The sequence below is a fragment of the Odontesthes bonariensis genome, chromosome 12, assembly GCF_027942865.1.
Source record: "Odontesthes bonariensis isolate fOdoBon6 chromosome 12, fOdoBon6.hap1, whole genome shotgun sequence".
Classification (NCBI taxonomy): Eukaryota; Metazoa; Chordata; class Actinopteri; order Atheriniformes; family Atherinopsidae; genus Odontesthes; species Odontesthes bonariensis.
The window spans coordinates 12,781,774-12,804,362 of record NC_134517.1 but is presented as its reverse complement, the minus strand read 5'-3'; positions in this window follow the sequence as shown (position 1 = coordinate 12,804,362).

The window sequence follows — 22,589 nt, the reverse complement described above, 5'->3', positions numbered from 1 at the left end:
TGACACACCCATACCTGATGCTATTAGCTGCATAGCAAACGATACAGACACTTTCTTGTGGTAACAAGCTATGTAACTATACTGTACATACAGGAAAGCAACACAATTATAGAGCGTTAAATTACTTACTTGTCCGAGGTCTGTAGTTGGGCCAAAGAGAGTTGGTACTGATCCAGGGTTAATTTTCAGACGTTCGGGAAGGCCAGCTCGGTATTGGGCCAAGTTCTGGAAACATTTGTCGGTGAAATATTTGGCGCACACATACACAAATCTCTTCGGATCTGTCGTCACTTTCCCAGAAAAAACAAAATCTGTCCACTGGCTCTTTAGAGGTTCTGATGCAGGAGCTCTAAACAGATTTTTTTACATCCATGTACAGCGCAATGAGCTGGCCAAAGAGCTGTGGTCGGGGAAAGGCAGTTTTGGCATAGTCATATATGGGCTCTGGGGGGGGGGACAACCTCGAGGTCATATGAGGCACCACGTCATAAGAGGCAGCTTTCCCGATCAGGCCATCTGCATGGTCACATTACCAAAGGCGGAGAATAATTTCCAGTGCATGGTTTAGGTCTATCGTCATTTTTAGCCACTGGGGGACCGCAGGCAGGCTAGAGGAACTCATATTAATGTTAAACAACCTTAAAAAGTGAAAATTTCATGCCATGGCTCCTTTAATGTAAATCGCTCAGTGTTAATTCAACCCAGTTTAGTGAGTTAAAAATCAACTCTGATATAGTGTTAATGTAAATTGCTCAGTGTTAATTTAACCCAGTTTAGTGAGTTAAAAATCAACTCAGACAGGGTGGCCGCGGGTCCTTAAAAAGTCGTAAATCAATTTTCCTTAAAATAAGACCTTAAAAAGTATTAAATTGTCTTAAATTCAGATTGCATGGGTCTTAAATATTTGTGTTTCGTGTCACCGCGAAAATGCGGGCAATGTTTTGTTAGGTCGAATATTTTTTCCCGGTGCTGCGTTGTCTATGGTTAGGTCAGAGCGTAGTCTACTGCGCAGCTCGCATTGCGCAGCTCTTGATGGCGTAGGATAAAGCATCTACAGGTGGGCCTAATTCAGCCCTGATAGCCACTCGACTTAAACATGGGGAAATGCAAGTTCAATCACAAATGGCTAGAAAGGACTGAATATTCTTGGTTACGGTCGGTGCCTGGCAGTGTGTATGAAGCTAGATGCATTGTATGTCGCAAGGATTTCAAACTTGGAACAATGGGTATCAGAGCAGTTGACTCTCACGTGCAGAGTAAAAAACATCAAGACTATATTAAGGCCAATTGCTAATTTTTGCTCCACCGTTACCACCACTAGCAACGATGGCAACGCTTCAACGCTGAATGTTAACGTTACAATAGGAAATCCACAGCCTGCAACGAGAGAATCTGCTGCAACAAGCGTGCCATCTGACCTCCGAGCAATTTGTGGCTCTACGCCAACACTCAGAGCAGAGGTGATTTGGGTGCTGAGGACCATGACAAGCCATCATTCATGCTGGTCTAATGACGGAATTGAACTGTTCAAGGCAATGTTTCCGGATTCGGGGCTTGTACAGTCTTTTACACGTGGAAAAGACAAAACCAGATACGTAGCAAAGTTCGGATTGGCGCCGTATATAAAGAAAGCGCTCATTACCGAAGTACAAAAATGCGGTGTGTTTGTGCTCATGTTTTTTTTTTTTTTTTTTTTTTTTTTTTAAATATATTTACTTGATTTTTATAAGCATTTGTTCATGGGACTTAAATGTTCTGAAAATATTGTCCTAAATTTAATTTAGGACAGTGATGACATTTTTGTGATCTTTTCGCATGACACACATTTAGCCGATGTTCTTAAACTCAACCGTCATTTGTCATTTTACCATACTGTCAGTGTGTTTACTTGGTATTTCCATCGTACGTTTGGTCTTAAATTTCATTTAGAAGTGGTATTTAAAGGTCTTAAAAAGCCTTAAATTTAACTTGTTTATACCTGTATACACCCTGTCTGATATAGTGTTAATGTAAATCGCTCAGTGTTAATTTAACCCAGTTTAGTGAGTTAAAAAAGTAACTGACAAATTAACATTTTCAAAATAGTTAATTATTTAACTCTGTAGCGTGTGGAGCTATGTAAACCCTGAGAAAGTGTTAAAATTGACTGGGAGTTGATTCAACACTCCAGTTTTTGCTGTCTCTGGGTTTTCTTCCTTGTTTGTGTTTATTTGCTTCTCCTTCGTGTGGGCGTATCTTTCTATCTTTATAAATTTTTCCCTAACACATTCAAGCTGTTTTTTTTTATACAGTTAAGATGTTTATACACATGTAATTCATATTCTCATTAAAAGAGATTCCCAGTCTATAATAAAATGGCACAAGCAAACATTTTAATAATTATCTAATCATTTACATATCTTTTTATTTTTTTAACCACTTGTCCTGTCCAGCATTATGGCAGCAGAATTGTAATCTGAATACCGTTTATGCCAAACGCATTTGCTATGCCAAGGGAAGCTTTATGAATGTAAATCTCCCCTTGATGCCCATCAACTCATTTATCTATTTAATTTTGTAACAATACTTAACATGTGATAGTGCCGAATCGGACCGTGGGACAAAGAAAGAGGGAGAGCAAAGAAGGAAAGAAAAAAAGGAACAGAAATGGGAAAAGACAAACATAGAAAACAATGAAAAATCAGACAACCAGCTGCTACACCTGTAAAAACAAAACAAGACAATCCATGGTTTTTGTGGGGAATCCAGCCTTAGAGCCACCAGGAGCACCTGTAAGCAGAGAACAAACACACAAACAAAAAAGCACAAGCAGCAGCAATCATATATAATACAACTGTGGATACAGATTGCCTTAAACCATAGGACAACACAACAACTGCTTAGCGAGCATGCTACTGGGCTAATGAATGTGTGTGTGTGTGTGTGCATGAACATGCAATACACATAGATGGTCCCACATAATAACCATGCTTAAACATGAGTGTATAAGTGTATAGGGCCACAATCCACACCCCTCCCCAGCAATCAGAAGCAGGCCGAGAGGGCCCCCTGACCCAGGCCACCAACAGCCCCCAAGGAGCACAGAACCCGGGAAGCCCACCACAGGGACAACCACGCATCCATCCAGGACAGCAGAGGAAGCCCTGGATAGAGCCTCCACAAGCAAAGGGCAGAGGCCCCCCGGTGAGCAGAGGTGGCGGCCTACCAGGCCCCCGCCACCCAAACATGGGCCGTGCACTGGAACTGGTCCCCGCGAGCCACCAAACCCCCCGGTAGAGGCCCCGCTCAATACCCAAAAGGACCAGGTGCCCCAGACAGCGCAGTGGGCCAGCGCATGCCCCAGTGCCCCTGGCCAAGTGCCCTGGGAGTCAAGACGTGCCCACACGTGGGTGAAGCCGCGGGGAGAGGCAATGCCCATCTACCATCAGGAACAGCACAAGCAGGCCAGAGGACAGCAAGACCCAGACCCAGTCACCCCATAAATCATATAAGAAGGGAAAAAAAAAAACAACTGATAATAATAAAAAAATAAATAAACACACATACTCGCACAGCACATGCATCCATCCCCCAACTCCGCTGGGGTGTGGCGCAGCGGGCACATCCGGGGGTCAGCAGCTCCCAAGCCACCACAGACCCCGAACCAGCAGGACAACTCCTCCTCCTGGCCCCTCCCGCCCTAGGCAGCAACCAGGCAACAGAGGTGTGGGAAGACCCCTCCTCGCCCCTCTGGCTCTTTGATATTTTCTAATAGTGAGCATTTAAAATTGAGGGGCTGGCAACCTTGTGGAACTGGGAGCGCGGCCCTCCAGGCATTAAAGGTATAAAAGTATAAGATACTGTTTTAAATACTGAGGGAAATTAAAATAGATACTCTTAAAAGTAAATAAAGACCAATGAAATTTCTTTCTTGCCTTGGGAGCCAGTCAATTCAAGGACTCATACATTAGACCGTGGTGGGTCCTGTATGGGCACCTCAGAACAAATCTACAAAGACTGTTACATAAAGTGTTTAAATAACGAAGATTTGTTAATGGGGTGTTGCTATAAATAATATCAGCATAATCAAGAATTGGCAGCACCAGTTGTCACAATTCTTCTTCGAACTTGCAAAAAAAAAACATTCAACAGAACGGTAAAGTGACTTAAGACGACCATAGATTTTCTTTGTGATTAGGTTGCTGTGAGGTTTGAAAGATAGTTGAGTCTAGCCAAAGGCCTAAATATTTAAATTCATCAACTTTTTCTAGCACTGTGCCAGCCAGGTAGTTAATATTCCAGTTGTTTGGTAAAAGCAAAGGATTTTGTCTTGTGCAAAACAACATAATATATGATTAATTCTTATTCAAAAGCAGGTTATTGCTAGAGAGCCATTTTTGGACTAGATTAAAATCAGACTGTGTTGAATTTGTGAAATGTCTGAACTGGAGGAGTATATTAGTGTCATCTGCATATAGGTAAATTTGACAGTCAGAACAGATTTGTGGGAGATCATTGATAAAAATAGAAAATAATAAAGGGCCTAAAGATGAACCTTGTGGTACACCTTTGTCAATAATCTTAAAGTCTGACTGGCTGCCCTGAAAGAAAACACATTGGCTTCTATGATGAAGAAAGGAGTTGAAAAATAGCAGTCTGTAGAGAGACCAATAGCGTGTAGTTTGTCTAAAAGGAGATGGTGATCAACCATGTCAAATGCTTTAGAAAGGTCAATGAATATAGCACCTGTAGGCATATTGCTGTCAGATGCTGACTGTATACCGTTGGTAAATTTTAGGAGAGCAGTGGTGGTTGAGTGGTTTGGTCTAAAACCAGATTGGTGCGGTGATAATAAGTTGTGACCATTAAGAAATTTAGATAATTGATTAAAGATGAGTTTTTCAAATATTTTTGCTATGCTATTAATTATTGATATAGGCCTATAATTATTAATGACTGTGGGGTCACCCCCTTTATGGAAAGGAGTTTCTCTGGCACATTTCCAGGATGAGGGAGTTTTAGAAGTTGCAAAAGATAAATTAAATAAAACAGCAAGGGGAAATGATAAAACATGAGAGGCAAGTTTAAAGAACCTAATCTCCAGACCATCTGTTCCAGTACCGCATCCAGAGCGTAGACCATCAATGACCTGTTTTAAAGGAAAAGGTGCTGCCACATCTGTTCAGAACTGGATAACAGTCAGAGTAATAATGACTGGATAGAGAGCTAACAATTGTGGAGAAGTGTTTACTAAATTCCTCTGCAATTAATGAAGGTTCACTGACAGTTTCATTGTTTATTTTGATATTTGTAGTACAATTTTTTTTTTTTTGTGTTTTTTTTATTTTTTATTTTTTATACTGTTGATTCTCTTCCAGAATTGCTTTGGATTATTAAAATTAGTTGACAGACAGTCCTTGTAGTAGTTTGCCTTAGCATTTCTAGTCTCGGTTTTACATATATTCCTCAAATCTTTATAAGCATTCCAGTCAAAAGAATCCTTTGTTGCACGATATTTTTTCCATGCCTTATCTCGTTGTTTGAATAAGTGTATAAGATCTCCTTTTATCCAAGGCAAATGTCGACCTTTGACTTTAATTGCTGTCCAGGGAGCATGTTTATTAATTATCTCAGCAAGCTCAGAATAAAAGTAATTCCAAGAATGTTCAACAGTAGGTATTAGTTGAAATCTCTCCCGGTTAATGTTTAAGATATCTTGAATATAGAGTTCAGATTTAAAATTCTTAGGTTTCCTAACTTGAAGGCTGGAACTCGGCTCACAGGACGCAGCAGGGGGTAAGTCAATGTTCATAAATGATATTGCTAATATGGGATGTCATACAGCTTCATGTCAAGAGGTGAACTATCCCTTTAATAGTGGACAGAATACATTCAGTTGTCCAGCAGGAGCATTAGGAGTTTTATAAAAAAAAAAAAAAAACTTCCTCTTGAGCCCCTGTCTTTTCTGTATAGGACATAGTTATCAATCATGACTTTGTCATCTGAAATATTACTGTTTAAAGGGGAACTGCGGTATTTTCAACATTAAGCCTCTTTTCTGAGTCGTCTGCAATGTTTTAGAACCCCCACTCACTGCTTTTTTAAATTTTACTGCTGTCTCCGGTATTTGCCTAATTTTGATTCTTCTCAACCTGCTTCAGAATGGTAAGTATTGTGCATGTCCTAAAAGGTCCGTAAAAGCACCATAAACGTCCGTTTTCAAAATCATCAACTACCGGAGTGGTTACTGGTGTGCACTGGTAATCCATATCAAATTTCGTTGCGAAAAGTTGCTTCTGTCGTGTTTTATTTGGCAGCTCGTTCATGCTCGAACTATTTTCTTAGCGGTGGCGGAGTAATATCAACTAACATCCAGTACAAAATGTCAAATAAAGCAATGTTAGCAGTGGATACCTCTGGAATTTGAGAAAATTTTATGTCCACAGTGATGCAGGTACATTTCAATATTAATGTTTTTGCTTTTACTATTGTTCTCAGCAGCAATTTCTTAACACCTCCAAAATCCCTTTAGCTAAGTTTGAAAATCGGTCTTCTTGCTCTAGTTCTCGGTGAAAAAGTCAGACCTCACTTCGCTTGGCGCAGACCGTGCACTCCCTAGCCACCTAGCGATAGCCGCATCTGTTACGGTGTTTGCTGCTCGGAAACATGGGAGTGCTCGGTCTGCTCTTCGGTCTGCACAGTTTTACATTGGACGCATTGATATCAAGGGAGGCAAAAATAGCGCCAAGCGAAGTGAGGTCTGACTTTTTCACCGAGAACGATTTTTGTGATGCAAATGTATTACTCTTTTGAACGCATATTTTTTTGAGAAGCAAAATGCTTTATTTTTCAAGCCCCAGCCAACTAGCCGGACTAGCTTCGTGGACCCCAAAACTCAGCTGGAACTCGGCTCACAGGACGCAGCAGGGGGTGAGTCAATGTTCATAAATGATATTGCTAATATGGGATGTCATACAGCTTCATGTCAAAAGAGGCGAACTATCCCTTTAAGAACAAATCTGTGCGTACAAATTGTTGTTGCATGAGGCCCATTGTTCTGTCCGATTCTCTTTGCAAACAGGAAGGCTAATACCGTTTACATATGTACACTTAAAAGAAAAAGAATAAAATTATGTCCAAGACTTGTGGAAAGAAGTAGAATGATTTAAACGCGAATAAAGCAGTAAGCAGCAGGAGGAAGCAGAGAGGAAGCAGAGACACGTCTGCACTCTTCAGAAGCAGGAAGCAAAACTAAGAACAAATCTGTTCGCATGAGTGGTTCTTGCATTGTATTTTCCAGTCCACAGCTCTAAGCTTAAGTCACTTTTAAGGCACATATTTGGGAAGAAAAATTAAGTGGACAAAAAAAATCATTATGCCATCTTAAAGCCTTGGACCATTCAAGGACATACACCCCGTAGTATGAGCAGAGTGGGAAAGTACAAAATAGGAACATGGCTTATTTAGAAAAATACAGAATATGGATACATAATGTCTAAGAACAAAGCCAATTATAACAGGGTTCATCCACTTACTTCAGTGGCAATGTTTGTTTTGTCTGGTTTGCCTGATGGTAGTTATAACAGGGATTACTGATGTAGAGTGAGAAGTGTCTTTATTTTCCTGCTGTGTGAATATAGATCTCTGAGGTACCGGTGACCCCAATGGCAGAGAGCAGAGCGGTGGGTTGGTGAGTTGAGTGGCCTGTTTTGCTGGTTGTATTGGCACAGCAGACTGTAATATGGGTGTGCTTGACTGAACAGTCAGTCACACGTATCTGACTGGACTGCATGCTGTATATTGGAAGCAAGCACACGCAAGTCCAGCTGGTTTGGGTGAATGCTGTCAGACTTAAAAAAACGAGGGGTTCGATTCCAGAACAGATTGAAGTTGTCAATGAAATTCAGATGATGATGTTCAACGTCCTGCACCACGGGTTTAGTGTCGGAAGAGTGGACTGAAAATGGACTTCCTGCAGTGTTTGAAGATGCTGATTAAGTCTTTAAAATTTTTTGTCAGTTCTGACTGATGGTAGGATGTATCATTTGACCCAACATGGACTATCACTCGTTTTATGGAGTCAGGGAGTGAGACAACACTGCTGGGATCTTGAAACAGGATCATCAGGACTGTACCTCCAGGCAAACAATGCGTGGCGGTATTAAAATAGCGGATGTTTTTGATTAGAGTCTCCAATTATCATTGTAGTTGGGGGGAGGGGGGGGGGGGGAGGGGGGGGGGGAGGCCGAGGAGAGGAGAACAGTGGCGCTCGCTGAAGGGCTGAGGTCGGAGTCGTAGCCACACCAACTGGGTCAGAGCAAGGGGGGTTACCAGCTCCTTTGGGGGAAGCACCTGTTCAGAGATTGCGTCGTTCTGAAGGAGAGGAACAAGAGGAAGGTGCACTGGGATGTAACTTACCCAGCGGGGGAAACTCCAGTTCACCCCGGAACTCTAGGTCACCGCCAGCTGGTATTTTGAGAGCGGTTGGTCAGAAAAGTTACGGTGGTAGGATCGGCAGCCTGGACAGAGCGTCGGCGAACATCCTCCCTGAGACGCAAATCTGAAGTTACAGTCCGTGGGAGCGGCCCGTACCCGGGACCCGCCGTGGACAGGCTCTGTGGTTGCCACCCCGTCATTCATCGACAGAGATGGAGGCACAGTCCCCGTCTCCCCAGTTACAGAACCAGTGCCCAACAGAGCTCCGCTAGCCATCAGTGGAAGGGATGTTACTGCATTAGCAATCAAGCCGATATTCGCCAGGTTGTGACAGCGCTTTAAAGTGGTTTGTGAGGCTTGACCACAATCTCAGTCCAGGGAATTTGGTTGTTCGGTGTGGAGCAAGATGACCGTCGTGAGCAGGTAGAGGGGTCCCAGCGCAAAGTGTCATGGACAGTCGTGAGTGAGGAAATCCGCTGGGGCTGCTCGTGGGATACTTCCACACACCAGGTCAACAAGGCAGCTTTGGTTTTCAGTTTGTTCAAAAGCCGCTGGATGTCTTCCAGAAGTTCAGCTATTCTTCTGTTTGCTGTCCTGAGTGGTGAGTTGTCTTGAAGCCATTATGTTAGGCTTAGCTGTTAACATGCCACATTGAGAAGTCTCGATGATCATTCTTCAGTGGAATGCAAGGTTCTTTGTTGCTAATGTTCAGAATTTAAAGGGTTTATCGGCAAATTAAGGAAGAACCCAGATATAACGTGTCCAAGAAACATGGTGTAAGCCAAAACTGTATTTTGTAATAAGAGGGTATCGTCTTCTTCTTCTTCTTCTTTTGGCCTTTCCCTTCATAAGGAGTTGCCACAGCGAGTCGATCTTGCATCATCGATTTGGCACGTTTTTACGCCAGATGCCCTTCCTGACGCAACCGTCATCAGTTATCCGGGCTTTGGGACCAGCACTAGAAATACACTGGCTCGTGCTCCCCAGTGGCTGGATAAAATGAACAAAAGAAGGTAGCTTTCAAGGAAAAATCCATGTAAGGAACTATCGTTGGATATACTTTAATTGAATTCGTATTCTATCGCTCTGACATCTAATACATGCAAAGTTATAGAGAGAACAATAAAATAAAGATTGATTTACTATGTAGAAAGTATAGGCAATGTAAAAACATTTCAGAGTGGATTTAGAAGAGCTAGAAGTACTGTGTTTGGAGCATGAAATAAAGAAGGCACAAATGAACAGAGAAAGTGTTCTAACTTTCACAATGTCACAGTGTCTTTTTTATAGAGAAAGCACATGACATGATGTGGAGAGATGGTTAATTGATTAAACTGGGTAAGACTAACTATTTTACAATGGTGCTGCAAAGAATGAGGACAACACTGACCCTGCGGGCTTCGACTTTGCTCATGCCAGTGCCTCTGAGTACAGTAAATAAAAAAAGATTGGGATTAATGTTTCAACGTACAAGTGGATCAAGGACTTCTGAGTGGAAGGTCAATTCAAATTAGAGCAGGAAAATTTGCTGTTGAAAATGGAATGCCACAAGGAAGCATACTTTAATGGGCGGCCGTGGCTCTGGTTAGAGTCGGTCGTCCAATAACCGGAAGGTTGGCAGGTTCGATTCCCACTCTCACCACTCATAAAAAAAGATTGGTGGAACTGACAGCTGGAGAGGTGTCAGTCCACCGCCTTGTCACGGCTGAGGTGCCCTTGAGCAAGGCACCGTACCCCAAAGCTGACCAGGCACTGGGAATGGCTGCCCACTGCTCCAGGTTGGCATCTGTCTCTATGAGTGTGTGACCATGTGCAGGTGCCAACCTGGATGGGTTAAAAGCAGAGGACAAATTTCATGTGTATGCATGACCAATAAATCAGATCCTAATCTTTAATATGTTCTATTTTTAAGAAATTCTATTTTTGCAGATTTTAATGGGATTTAGGATGCGATGTTCCCTGTTTGCCGATGATGGGGCAGTTTGGAAGAGAGGGGGGTTGTCACGGAGGGTGAGATGCGTGGCGTGGAAAAGGACACGGATGCAGATTTCCAAAAACAAACTTGATTTATTTTCAATAACAAAAACTGCGGCTGAGCCGGATAACGTCAGAGACATCTGACCATGACAGAGCCCCCCCCCCCCCCCGTCAAGGGATGGATCCCAGACATCCCAAAACCTGGTTGGGAGGGAGGGGCTCGGAGCTGTGGTTCTTGGGGCTCTGGCTCTTTGGGATCTGGCTTTTGGGATCTGGCTCTTTGGGATCTGGCTCTTGGGGCTGGGATGCTGCAGAGATGAGGGAGGAAGCGTACAGCGCGGATACTTTTTCTGGCTCCATGCCAAAAATGTCCAGCACCGCACACTCCTCGCCACATCCCAGATGTGTGATGTGTTCACAACCCATGTCCATGTCAAGTATGCAAAAGAAACCACTAAAAGAAGTGATATTGATGTAGATGTGGGAAAAAGAATGAAAGCACATAGTTAAACATAAGATTAGGGAAAGGTTGGAAAAGCAAGGAAAGAGGAGAATGATGGTTCGGACACATACTTTTTAACAGAAGACTACATAAATTAGGGAAGCATTTGACAGGAATCTGAGTCATGTGTACAAGAACAAACAGTGTAACGTGTAATAATGCAATGCCAGAAATATGAGAAAGAGAGAAGAGCGATGGTGCAGAAACTTACCAGGATTTATTTTTTTTAAAGTTAGGTTTACAAGACATTTTGCAGCAACAGTCTCAGGACATGGTTTATAAGTTCTTGTTTCCCCATTCAACCAAAACAAAATTTGTTAACAGAATATTAAGGTTTTGTGGTTTTTATTTAAAAAAACAAATTCTGTTTAATAAAACATTAGACTGTAAGTGACATTCCCAGTCCACACTCCATATCGGATGGTGCCGGTAATGCACCGAAAGTACTTTGCATATCGTCATTAAACGCCAAGAAGAACTTAGTAAACTTGATAGGGGACGATATGAATGTAATTATGATGAAAAAGGAAATATATCTAAGACTGAGGTATGGAATGTGATGTCATGGGATGACAGATCACAGTGAAAGAAGAGGCGATGTTATTGGCTTTTCTTAATATTCAACTTCATGATTATACAATTTGAATATAAACCTCATATCTGACAGTAAGTGGAAAAATGAAGTCTTTACTGTTTTTCTGAAGAATCCTTCATGACTATCTACCATAATGTTTGTATATGCTGCTGTATGGCAAAATTCATTTTAATGCATGGTATCTTAGCAATGATAACATGTACTAAATAGACTACTGTCTACTATGAGTCTCTAAGATTCAACACAAACCTGAAAAGCTTTAATCTTAAGCTTCACTAGCTTTACTTACTTTCAAAACTTACTTATTTGGTGAAAATGTATCTACTTGACAACACTGCCAATAATGCACACGAGTTTCATTTACTATCACCTCCTCAGTTGTGCCACAGTTAATATTCAGTAAGTCCCTTCTGAAGTTAGAAGAGAAGATTGGAAAGAGCAGAACAAGATCGGATTGTGACTTGTTATATTATGTTTTGTTAATTTCCTGAAAAGGTATAGGTTATATGTTGATGATGGTATTTTGTAAGGCAGCAGCTGATGATTTCTCTGTTGGGTTCTGTGGGCCACAATCAATACTTTATAACTTAGTCTTATAATTAATTAGAGAGAAATTATGCTTAAAAACAAGTTTGTCAAGCTTCACTGAATTTAGAATCTATTAATGTCAGGCAAACAAACAGGCATAACCAGTCACTGTACCTATTTTGACATCTAACACTAATTCCTTGTTATTGCACAAATTTTGTTGCATGTGAAGCCAATGAGGCGAAAGAAAGAGCAGTTATACATTTAAATTCGTAAAGCTTCCCTTGGCATAGCAAATGTGTTTGGTAGAAACGGTATTCAGATTACAATTCTGCTGCCATAATGCATGACAGGACAAGGGGTTAAAAAACTGTTGGCATTTAAGTGTGTTAAGTAGGCTTTGAAATTAAAAACTTCTACCTTATTTTACAATATTTGTTTCCATCAATGTGGAAATTGCCAAAGAGATGTGGATGGTGGTCAACTTGATTGTTCAGCACTGTGTGTGTGTGTGTGTGTGTGTGTGTGTGTGTTTGCATGTGCTCCTGCTTTTGGAATTGTGGGTTGGACACACACAGGACATGGCACAATATGGGCTTTAATTAAGACCAGCAGCAGTTTTTTTTATAAATGGAGGGGACTGAGCAATTAGCAACAGGGAGGACAGAGAGAGGGGAGAATGAAGGAAATTGTGAATTTAACACATTAAATGGTGACCATCATTAGCATGTGGTTCTGTTGAGTTGGGATGCATTCACTGGATACTTGAATGCATATAGCTTCACTACCATGACCATACCCCCACCTTTCTTCTCAACCTGTCCATCATCCCCATGGCCACCTTTCACTCGTAATCACCCTGTTTGGTCTCCTTCCTCTTTCAGTTTCTTCTGCTTTTCTGTCACTTTCTTGGTTCCTAAGTTGCCATGCTGCTTTGAATTGAGTCCCTGGAATCCCCAAATTAGAGGAAATTAAGCTGGATAATTAGACTTGGGAACAAATGAAATGTTGGATACTACTTGGTAGGCTCAACACCTAACAGCATGAGCTTATTTTTAGAATGTCACAATATACATTTGAAACTATTTACAGAATGACTGACCAAAAACTGTGGATGCTACCCAGCAGCTCCGGCAAGGTTTCTGAGGACAGATTAAAAATAAATTTGACTCGAACTAGTCTTTTATTTTTCAGAAGACTTGACATAGCTTCTGTTCAAGTTGACTTTCACTCAGCTTGGTGTCTCTGCTATGAGCCTGGAAAAGAGCAAAGTAGCAAACCCAGTATGGTGCCTTTTCCTCTATTGTGCAGAGATCACCTCATGCCACCTTTCCCCTGTCACATTAGCGTTCATCAACACAGTGTGCAACACACAATCCTCCCAGAAAGGAAAGTTGTCCTCTGGGTTTTTCTTTACTCGGCATAGACTCTAGAGTTTTGTATTTTTATGATACAGAAAGGTAACTTAACAGGAAATCCCTGATGATGGCAAGACTCAAGAATCGACTCCAATAGCTGAATTACCAACTACTAAATCAATAAACAATGTTTTAGCAATCTAAAGCAGAGGAATATATGAATTCTTTACTGAATGCTTGAATACTGATTGTCACCTGTTATAACATGATAATGTAATCTGACACAAACGGCTTTTTCCAAATACTGGAGATTTTAGTATTATTATATTAGTTAATCATCTTGTCTTGATATCGACTGACTACTCTAGAAGCTATTGGCCGCTTTGTCAGTAGATGATAGCCGATAGGTTCCTGGACTAGTCACTGAATTAAGTTAAGGGCGAATATCACAGTAGTGTGGCTGTAGTGTGATGCTGTAGTGTCGCGAGATTCTGTGAGACGATCTGCAGATTCAAACATGGCGCACCTCTAGATGCAGAAACTGAAGGAAATCCAAGGCACTCTCCTTTAGAGAAAGTTAAAAAGCCTTTATTGTGATGGCTTGGTCATACTAGACATGGCACACCTCTAATCGAGCAGAAAATAAGATTATAACTCCGCCAAAAACTATAGCTAGTTTGAATATATATATATATATATTCATTTATTTTTTTATTTTCGGGTAAAACAAAAACAAAACACTGGAGTACAGTGAAGGAAGTCTGGAAAGCCTAACGGATTATATCGATGAGTGTTTTGACAGGATCGTCATGGGGAAAACAAACCAAACCCCGTCTGCCAGCAAAACGGCTTCAACCTCCAAAAGAAGTCGCAACGAAGAGTAACCTGGTGCGATCTCGGATCTCACTATATAGGTGAGGGTTGGAACAAAGATGCATTAGAAAATCGAAAGCTTCACTTTCCAGCTCCAGCACTACTCACTGAGTAGTGTGATTCTCCCTGTAGTTGTAACCCTTCACTCACCACTGCCACAACAGGCACCAACAGACCTCAGGCCACAACTCTTGGATGCAGCATCTGCAAATAGATTTCCTGAACATGGACCATTCAGATTCCATGTCCCAAACCTCCCTCTGTATGTGAGTGAAATTCTCCCGAAGGTGTGAGTTAAACACCTCGCAGAAAGGGGCCTCCACTTGAGGTTCCTACAGGTCTACAGGCCTGATGACAAGACTACAAAGTCAATCATTGACATTTGGCCTAAGGTGGCCTGATACCAAGTGCACTTATGAGCCACCTCATGCTCGAACATGGTGTTTGTGATGTGACAATCCATGGTTAGCACAGAAGTCCAAAAACAAGACACCACTTCGATTCAGATCAGGGAGACCGTTCCTACCAATCATGCTTCTCCAGGTCAGTTCATTATTGCAAACATGAGCATTGAAGTCCCCCAGAAGAACAATGATATCCCCTGGTGACACCTTCTCAGGATGCCACCCAGAGACTCTAAGAAGGCTGGGTAATCTGAACAGCTGTTTGGTGCATACGCACAAACAACAGTCAGAACCTTTTTGCTCACTGGGGAACACTCCAACATGGAGGTGCTCAGCCGGGGGCTTGTCAGTATCCCCACAACCGCCCGGCACCTCTCCAGAGTATGACAGAGTCCAGCCTTTCTCCAATAGTTTGTTTCCAGAGCCACCTCCAGTGTGGAGGTGAGCCCAACTATATCTAGTTGGTACTGCTTTACCTCACATAATAGTTCAGACTCTAGAGCCAGTTTGCAATGCCAGGGATTGGCACACACAAGTCTCTGCCTTTCCCTGCTTCCCAGCTCACATTGCACCTGACCTTAAATTTCCTCCCCGAGAATGGTGGGCCCACGTGGAAGTGGCCTTGTGATTCTTCTTTGAGCTACACTTGACCCAGCTCAAAGCTCGGCCACCAGGCGCTTGCGGCGAACCCCCCACCCAGGCCTAATTCCAGGTAGGTAACCCGGTTTTCCTTCTCCGGGCTGCTCCAGAGGGGTGCCAGAGGGGAGCGGTTCAGAGACTTTGTGCCCGGGTTCTTTCTGAAGTCCACTGTCATCTCCACTGTTTTTAAAGTGTCTAGGTTGCTCTGCCTGCACAAGAGTCGAGGTAGAAACCCGACCAAATGTTTCTTCCGCCTCGTCTGGACATGTAAATCAACAGTGCTTTGATCTAGCAAGACAAGAAACAGCCCTTTCACATCTTTACCAACTACTTTCTTCAGATTCCCTTTCAGTTGGATTTTTAAAACTTTGCTAATGTAAATTGTATACAAGTTCTTTAAGGTTTTTAGTTATATCACAGGCTGCATTTTGATACTTTTTCACGATCGTACTTGGTATGATAAGGAAGAAATCATTACTATGGAAAATTACTACCTTTTCCATGGAGCCACATTGCCACAAAGTGGTCAGTAAGCAGACATTTATATGATGTAATTCAATTATTAACTGATGTTCCCTGCTGTTTCTTTTTGTGCTCCATTGTTAACACAGGAATGGTTTGTTTGGTAACAATGTTGTAACTTTACAGATCACATCTGCGTCAGCCTGCGTCATGCCCCGCCTCCACGAATCAAACTAAGAAAAAGAAGAGTTAAAGAGGGAATGGAGATCAGGAATAAGAAGTATGCTAATAATTAAGAATAGAAAAGAACAAGAAAGAGAACAGAAAGAAATTAGAATTAAGTAATAGAAAGATATGTTTTTTTTGTCCGTCTTCTCTGTCTGTTTTTCATTGCACATTTTAACCTCCGCTGCTGTAGAAGTTATCACAAAGTTTTGTGGTACTATGGGCGTAAGCGTAAAGCTTGTCAACTTTTTGTTAATATTTTTGTGAATTGAAGTTCACCTCCCCAGAGTTGGTTATATAAAACAAACCAACCACGACATCTACAATTGTGTTGTTTTTGATGGGGAAGTCTTGATATCAACCTTCCGTCTCCTTGGCAACGAGAAGCCCCCGGTGGAGAAGAGAGACCTATCACAGCTAGCCAGGCACCTTGAAAGTCCACTGGGCTAAGTGCCAACCAAAGTAAGATTGGCACTTAGCCCAGTGCGTTCTTCTAGCGTTCTTCTTTTCCTTTTCAGACGGCACGGTGGTGTCGAGAGAATTCACTGTTAAAAATGATAAATGACTCCAAAGTTGTTAGCCTTTAACCGTAAATAGTGACTAAAATTAAGACCCAATTTTAGCATTTCCGGTACATTTCTCCTTTCTCTTGGCCCTTTCCAAACCACAAAGTGTTCCCTAAACCACCGTAAACAGTCCACGCATTTCTCCCGTTTGTTGTTTAACATTCATGTTTTTGGTTACATCTTTCAATAAATAGTTCATTATATATTTAACAAGTCGTTGTTGAACTCTTCTTTATGTAATTGCGGTCAATGCAAGCGAGAACTCATGAACAACTCAGTAGCACTGTGAGATTGATTAACATTCATTTTAATATTAATGATTTTTCCTTCTAAGGATGGTGCCCCTTTATCGAAGTTTATTTAATTTAATAGTGAGAACACGATTTGTAAACTGTTTACATTCCTCTGGTCCTGTCATGTCAGGCGTTTGCTACACATCAATGTCAGATATAAAAGTTACTGATGTAATAAGATACTTCATATTATAAGAAGACAGTATTGGCTTAAGTATTAACTGTAATAATAATAAATAATAATATGTAACTTCAAATATTATGCACTTTTTGGCTTCACTGCCATGACTGGACTCAGTTCTGTCACATGTATGTACAAGTTATAGCTGAAAATTGAAACAGCAGCTCAGTAGTGTATATGGAATTTAGTCAATATAAACTTGTGTATTCATGTAATGACAGAGTTGTACATGTAACAATGTGGCTCACAAGTGTTTTAACAGTTACTGGACAAGGACGGAGCTCTAAGGTACAGAGCCAGCACTTGTTAGAAGGATCAGTTGATTGTCACTTTTGGGATTTGAGCTTTTTGAGCACAAGGATAAGAAAGTATATATTTGTCTCTGCTTTAAGGTGGAAGATTCAATTTTTTTCCATTAATCTTTCTGCTCTCTTGAAAATCCCTCTCCCCCTGTGTGGCCTTTTTACTCTACTTGGCCTCCTTTTTTGGTGTCCCCTCCCTCACCTCAGCTCCTGTTAGGGCTGTAAGCCTGAGTTGTCAGACTGGCAACACTCTCACTCTATTAGTATGGTAATGAGGCCGCAGACCGACAGGTGGCCTGTTAGACAGCTCAATTAAACCGCTCAATGAAGAGGAAAGTTAACGAAGCTGCAGCCCGGTGCCAGTATGGCTGTAACACAGAATATGATGCCACAAGCAAGAAATTGCTGGCAAGTAGGGAAGTGTGTCAGTCTGCCTGCATACAAAGCTCTGTGTGAATGCATGTCAGGGTGTGTGCCTGTGTATGCTCATGTATGAATGTGAGCGCAGTCTGACTTGAGTGTGCCTGTGAAGGGTCAGAGATTAAAATAACAGAGCAGAGAAAGCTAGATGGACTTTCCTAATAAGGCAGCTCAGTGGGCTCAGATTCAGTTCAGTGATCAGTATGATGACAGGATGGCAGAGGACGGGAAGGAAAGAAGCAAAGTCATTCAAATTGGACCTGTTACTGTCCCATTAGGCTGCAAGTGGCTAGTTCTTTGCATCAATAACTGTACAAAATAGATATTAATGCTTTGATAACTAATAAAAAAGTAAAGAAAGACACAAGTTACTGTATTTCATAAAAAAAACAAAAAAAAAACAGTATTGGCTTAAAGGTAGGGTAGGAGATCCTGGATTTTGAGTCCAGCGAAGCTGCATTTTGAAAATACACAGGTCAAAAGTCCCAACCCTTTTCTTCAGATTCCCCCCGAAGCCACGCCTCTAGAGTACATGATCGCGCACGAGCACAAAGATGCACGAGCACTGTTCTGACAGCAAGCATCGATTGGTTTGGCTAACTTTTGCTAACTTTTTCTCATGGCGGATTCACAGGTAAGAAAATACCTTTCAACCTCATAATGAGCCGTTTAATAATGCTAGGTGCTAGCCAAGCTGGCTCTAGTTTCGCTTCCTGCCAAGCTTCTGGGCACGCGTAATTCGTTCACGGAGCAGGGTACGCGCACAGGGGGAAGGAGGGGGAGGGAAGAGCAGATTGCAGTTTGATAGACGCATCAGAATCCAATCATCGTTAACAGTCCGTTCAGTATGATTGGATACTGTTTTTCCTAGATTGTTCGTTCTAGAGGCCACTAAAACTTTTAATTTTTGTGTCAAAACTTTTAATTAATTGGTTGCAATGGGGGTGTGAAGAGTATTTCAAGCAATATGTAAAAAAATGTTCCAGAAAAAGATCCCCTACCCCACCTTTAAGTATCAACTGTGATAAACTCCAAATATTGTGCACTTTTTGACTTAACTACCATGACTGGAACTAGTTCTGTCACATGTACAAGTTATAGCTGCAAAGTGTCTTACACAAGTGTCTTGAAGAAAATCCAGTGTTTAAGGAGTTCATTTAAAAGAACTATCGATGAAAGATCCAGATCTACCACTATCACCATGCCTAAATGGACCCCATATGTCGTTTGTGCAGGCTCATTATTAAGAGCCATTGTTATGTTATATTGTGACATAACCTCTAGTGTGAGAGAGCAGTTTTTGCACATCCTTCTGAAACAACTTATGTACTGCCATGCTGACAGTGACTTTGTGATCATAGTAAATATGTCGGGAGTAAAGAGGAAATTAAAATAGATAGTTGTGAAGCTATCAGGAGAGATGAGAAAATGTTGGACAGGAAAATCATGTCAATTTTGATAATATTTTATCCAATCCTGAAGAAACTGCAGTATAAATATTTATTAAAGATGTGCTACTGTTATAGATTGATAACAAAAGGAAATAATATTTAAAAAAACAAAAACAGTTGACAAACATTTAGAAAGTTGTAGTGTAGCAAAAAGAGGTGGAGTAGAAATCTTCTGAGATTGCCATCAATGGGTTGAGGTGTTGTTCTTGAAGCTTGGTAAACTTATCTGAGAACACACAGTGTCAGCAGGTTAACAACATGGAGAGAAACACAAAGCTAACAGTTCTACATCTGGTTTACAGAAACGCTCAGTGAACTCTCAGCGACATGTCCGGGATTACACCATCTGCTGTTATCAAGCACTGACATCCCTCCTCATTTACTGCTACCACTCTGTCTCAGTCAGTCTGCTGGCTCGGGGGCCGTGGTGGCTGGGATGCTGCTGGCCCCAGACATGCCTGCCACGCTACACCTCGGGGGAGATGGGGGTGTTTGGGAGGGGGGCCGTAAGCGGATGTGTGTTATTAATTTTTTCTTCTCTGATTTGTGTGGGAGTGTAAGTGTGCTTGGCTGGCTGTGTGGGCTGTATCTGGGACTTACTGTCCTCTGGCCTGCTTGTGCTGTTCCTGGTGGGGGGGCATCGGCCCGCCTCGCCCCTCCCTGCTGCTCGTGGCTGCACCCACATGTGGGCACATCTTGACTCCCAGGGCGTTTGTTAGCGGTGTGCGTTGGGCTCTGTCCGGGGGCTTCCTTTGCTGTCTTCTGGGTAGATGCGTGATTGTCTCTGTGGTAGGCTGTCCAGGTTCTGAGCTCTGTGGGGGCTGCTTGTGGCCTGGGTCGTGGGGCCCTTTCTGCCTGCTTCTGATCGCTGGGGGGGATGGGCTGTGGCCCTCTGCACTCATAACTGAGCACAATTCAGGTGAAACCTGTACCATATATTTTGCATGTTCATGCACACACATTCACACTTTTTTTCACCCAGTCACATACTTATTATACGGTTGCTGTGTCGTCCTGTGGTTTCAAACCATCCGTATCCACAGTTATGTTATAGGCAGTTGCTGCTGGTGGTGTTGTTGATTGTGCTACTGGTGCTTCTCGGTTTTTTTGATTGGTTTCTACAGCTAGTTGTTTGGTTTTGTTTGGCATTGTCTCCTCCTATCATTTCTTTCTATCTCTGTCTCGTTTCTCTTTCTTTTTCTTAGTACTCCCCCTTTCCCTGTTCCCCTGTCACGTTCAGCACTATTATATGTAAAGTGTTGTAACAAAAAAAAATAAATAAGCAGTAATTGGGAATCAAGGGGAGCTTTACATTCATAATGCTTCCCTTGGCAAAGCACATGTGTTTGGCACAAAATGGTATTCAAATTACAATTCTGCTGCTATTATTCTGGACAGGACAAGGGGGAAAGAAAAGAAAAAGAAGTTATCACTTACAAATTTTGAATATGTATGTAAATTTCCTGAAATTTTTCCTCGCATATCTGCCTGCAACTTTTGAATGTCTTGAACCTGCCTAAAGCCAATGCTGCCAGAGGAGTTTCATCTCTCATCCAGTCAACAGTTGTGGGCAGGGTTGTGTGTGTGTCTGTGTGTATATAATATTTTATAGCTGTATAATATTTAGATTTAACATTTAGATTTAATACTTTGATTGATATATAATATTTAGATTTATACTTTATATTGGAGTGGTATTCATTTGTATTTTACTGTAAGTTATTTTAGGTTTACTTTCATCATAAATGTGAGGAAAATGTGATAATATGAAAAAATTTAGATAAATATTCAAAGTTTGTAAGCTATAACTTCTTAACTACATTTTTACATTTGGTGCCCCATAGCACTACTCCTCATGTAAACACATTTCCCATTGCCATGGTTGTGCATAATAACAGAATTATTTTTAAAGTGCCAGAATTATCAGCAGCAGCAAAACCAACAGAAAGAAATATTAAAAAATCTTTGTTTTCACAGAAGAAAAATGCATTAGAAAGAAAATCAAAGACACAAGCAGAGCGACTGCAGCAAGTAATAACAGACACAGTTTGGGGTGATGAGGCATAAAAAGTACTACTGTCATGTTCTTATGGGTCTTATCAAAGAACTGGGACAAGCAAATGATGTGGCATTGTTGCACAATAAGCTAACGCATGACGATTTCTAACAATTGTTATCTATGCTATTGTTGAACTATAGAGGTAATCTAAATGTTTTATGTTTCTTTGTTTTTAATCAAATTTTTGCTCGCTGGTAAAGTATGAGAAGGCATGCTACTTTTTAAACTGTATTAAAGTTTCTTATATCTGTAGCGCATAAGATTCGGCCCTTTGAAATAATTGCTCAGGGCTTAAGTGTTTAGTTTTTAAAATTTTATGTAAAGGACTTTTAAATATTGGAAACATTACTTATAGCTTTTGAGGCAGTCAATCCCAAATACTATGCTTTAAAACATCTACAAGAGTTATCCATGAACCTTCAAAGATTTTTTTTATGGGGTCGAGGGGTGACAAGACTGGTAGAGAGAATGGTGATGAATTCACATACAGCTGTAAGACAGCCTGGCAGTTACTGATGCTGTTTATATCATTTGTGAAACTCACTGTTGATGTTTATATTTGATATTTGAGTTTGGGGTCGACTTTAAAAGCTATTAAGTTATTCAACTGACTGTATCGAAATTTTTGACTTGGTCAAATTCTTGGTACTATAGCATAGTAGCAACTTGCAAATCTGAATTGTTTTCATGTGCGATTGTCATTTTCAGCACTGTTCACAGATTGTACAAAAACTGTGCCACACTAACAACAGATATCCTGAAGAATAAGTGATGATAATTCATGTTGACATTGTATTTACACAGATCAGACATAACATTATGATCACTGATAAGTGAGCAAAACTTCTCATTGTGATCCAATGCAATGTCCTGCTGGGAAAACCTGCATCCTGCGACTTCCATGGATTTAACTTTGACACCTATCTAAACATTTCTGCAGACCAATCACCCCCCACTGTCAGTTGAGTGAAACATGCTTAGAATGCTGGTGTAACACAATATGGTAATCAGTTTGTAACCCCAACATATTTAGTCTGCAATCTGAGGGCCGTCCTCTCTCAAGTGTAAAAATTAGAGTGGTAAATGAGAGTGTGTGTGTGTGTATTGTTTCTCTCCGTCTCACCCTTTTGCATTTTGATCTGTGTGTGACATAAAGGATCATGGGAATTAATGGGGTGGAACTCCAGTCAACAAACAGGGTTATGTATGTGCAGAAACAAGAACACAGTGAGAAAGCAGACTGGCCAGATTCCCTCAAAGCTGTCTGAAAGATGTCTGCCCTCATGAATATGCTAATTCCAGTTTAGCATGAAAACCCCCCCAAAAAACAAATTAATTA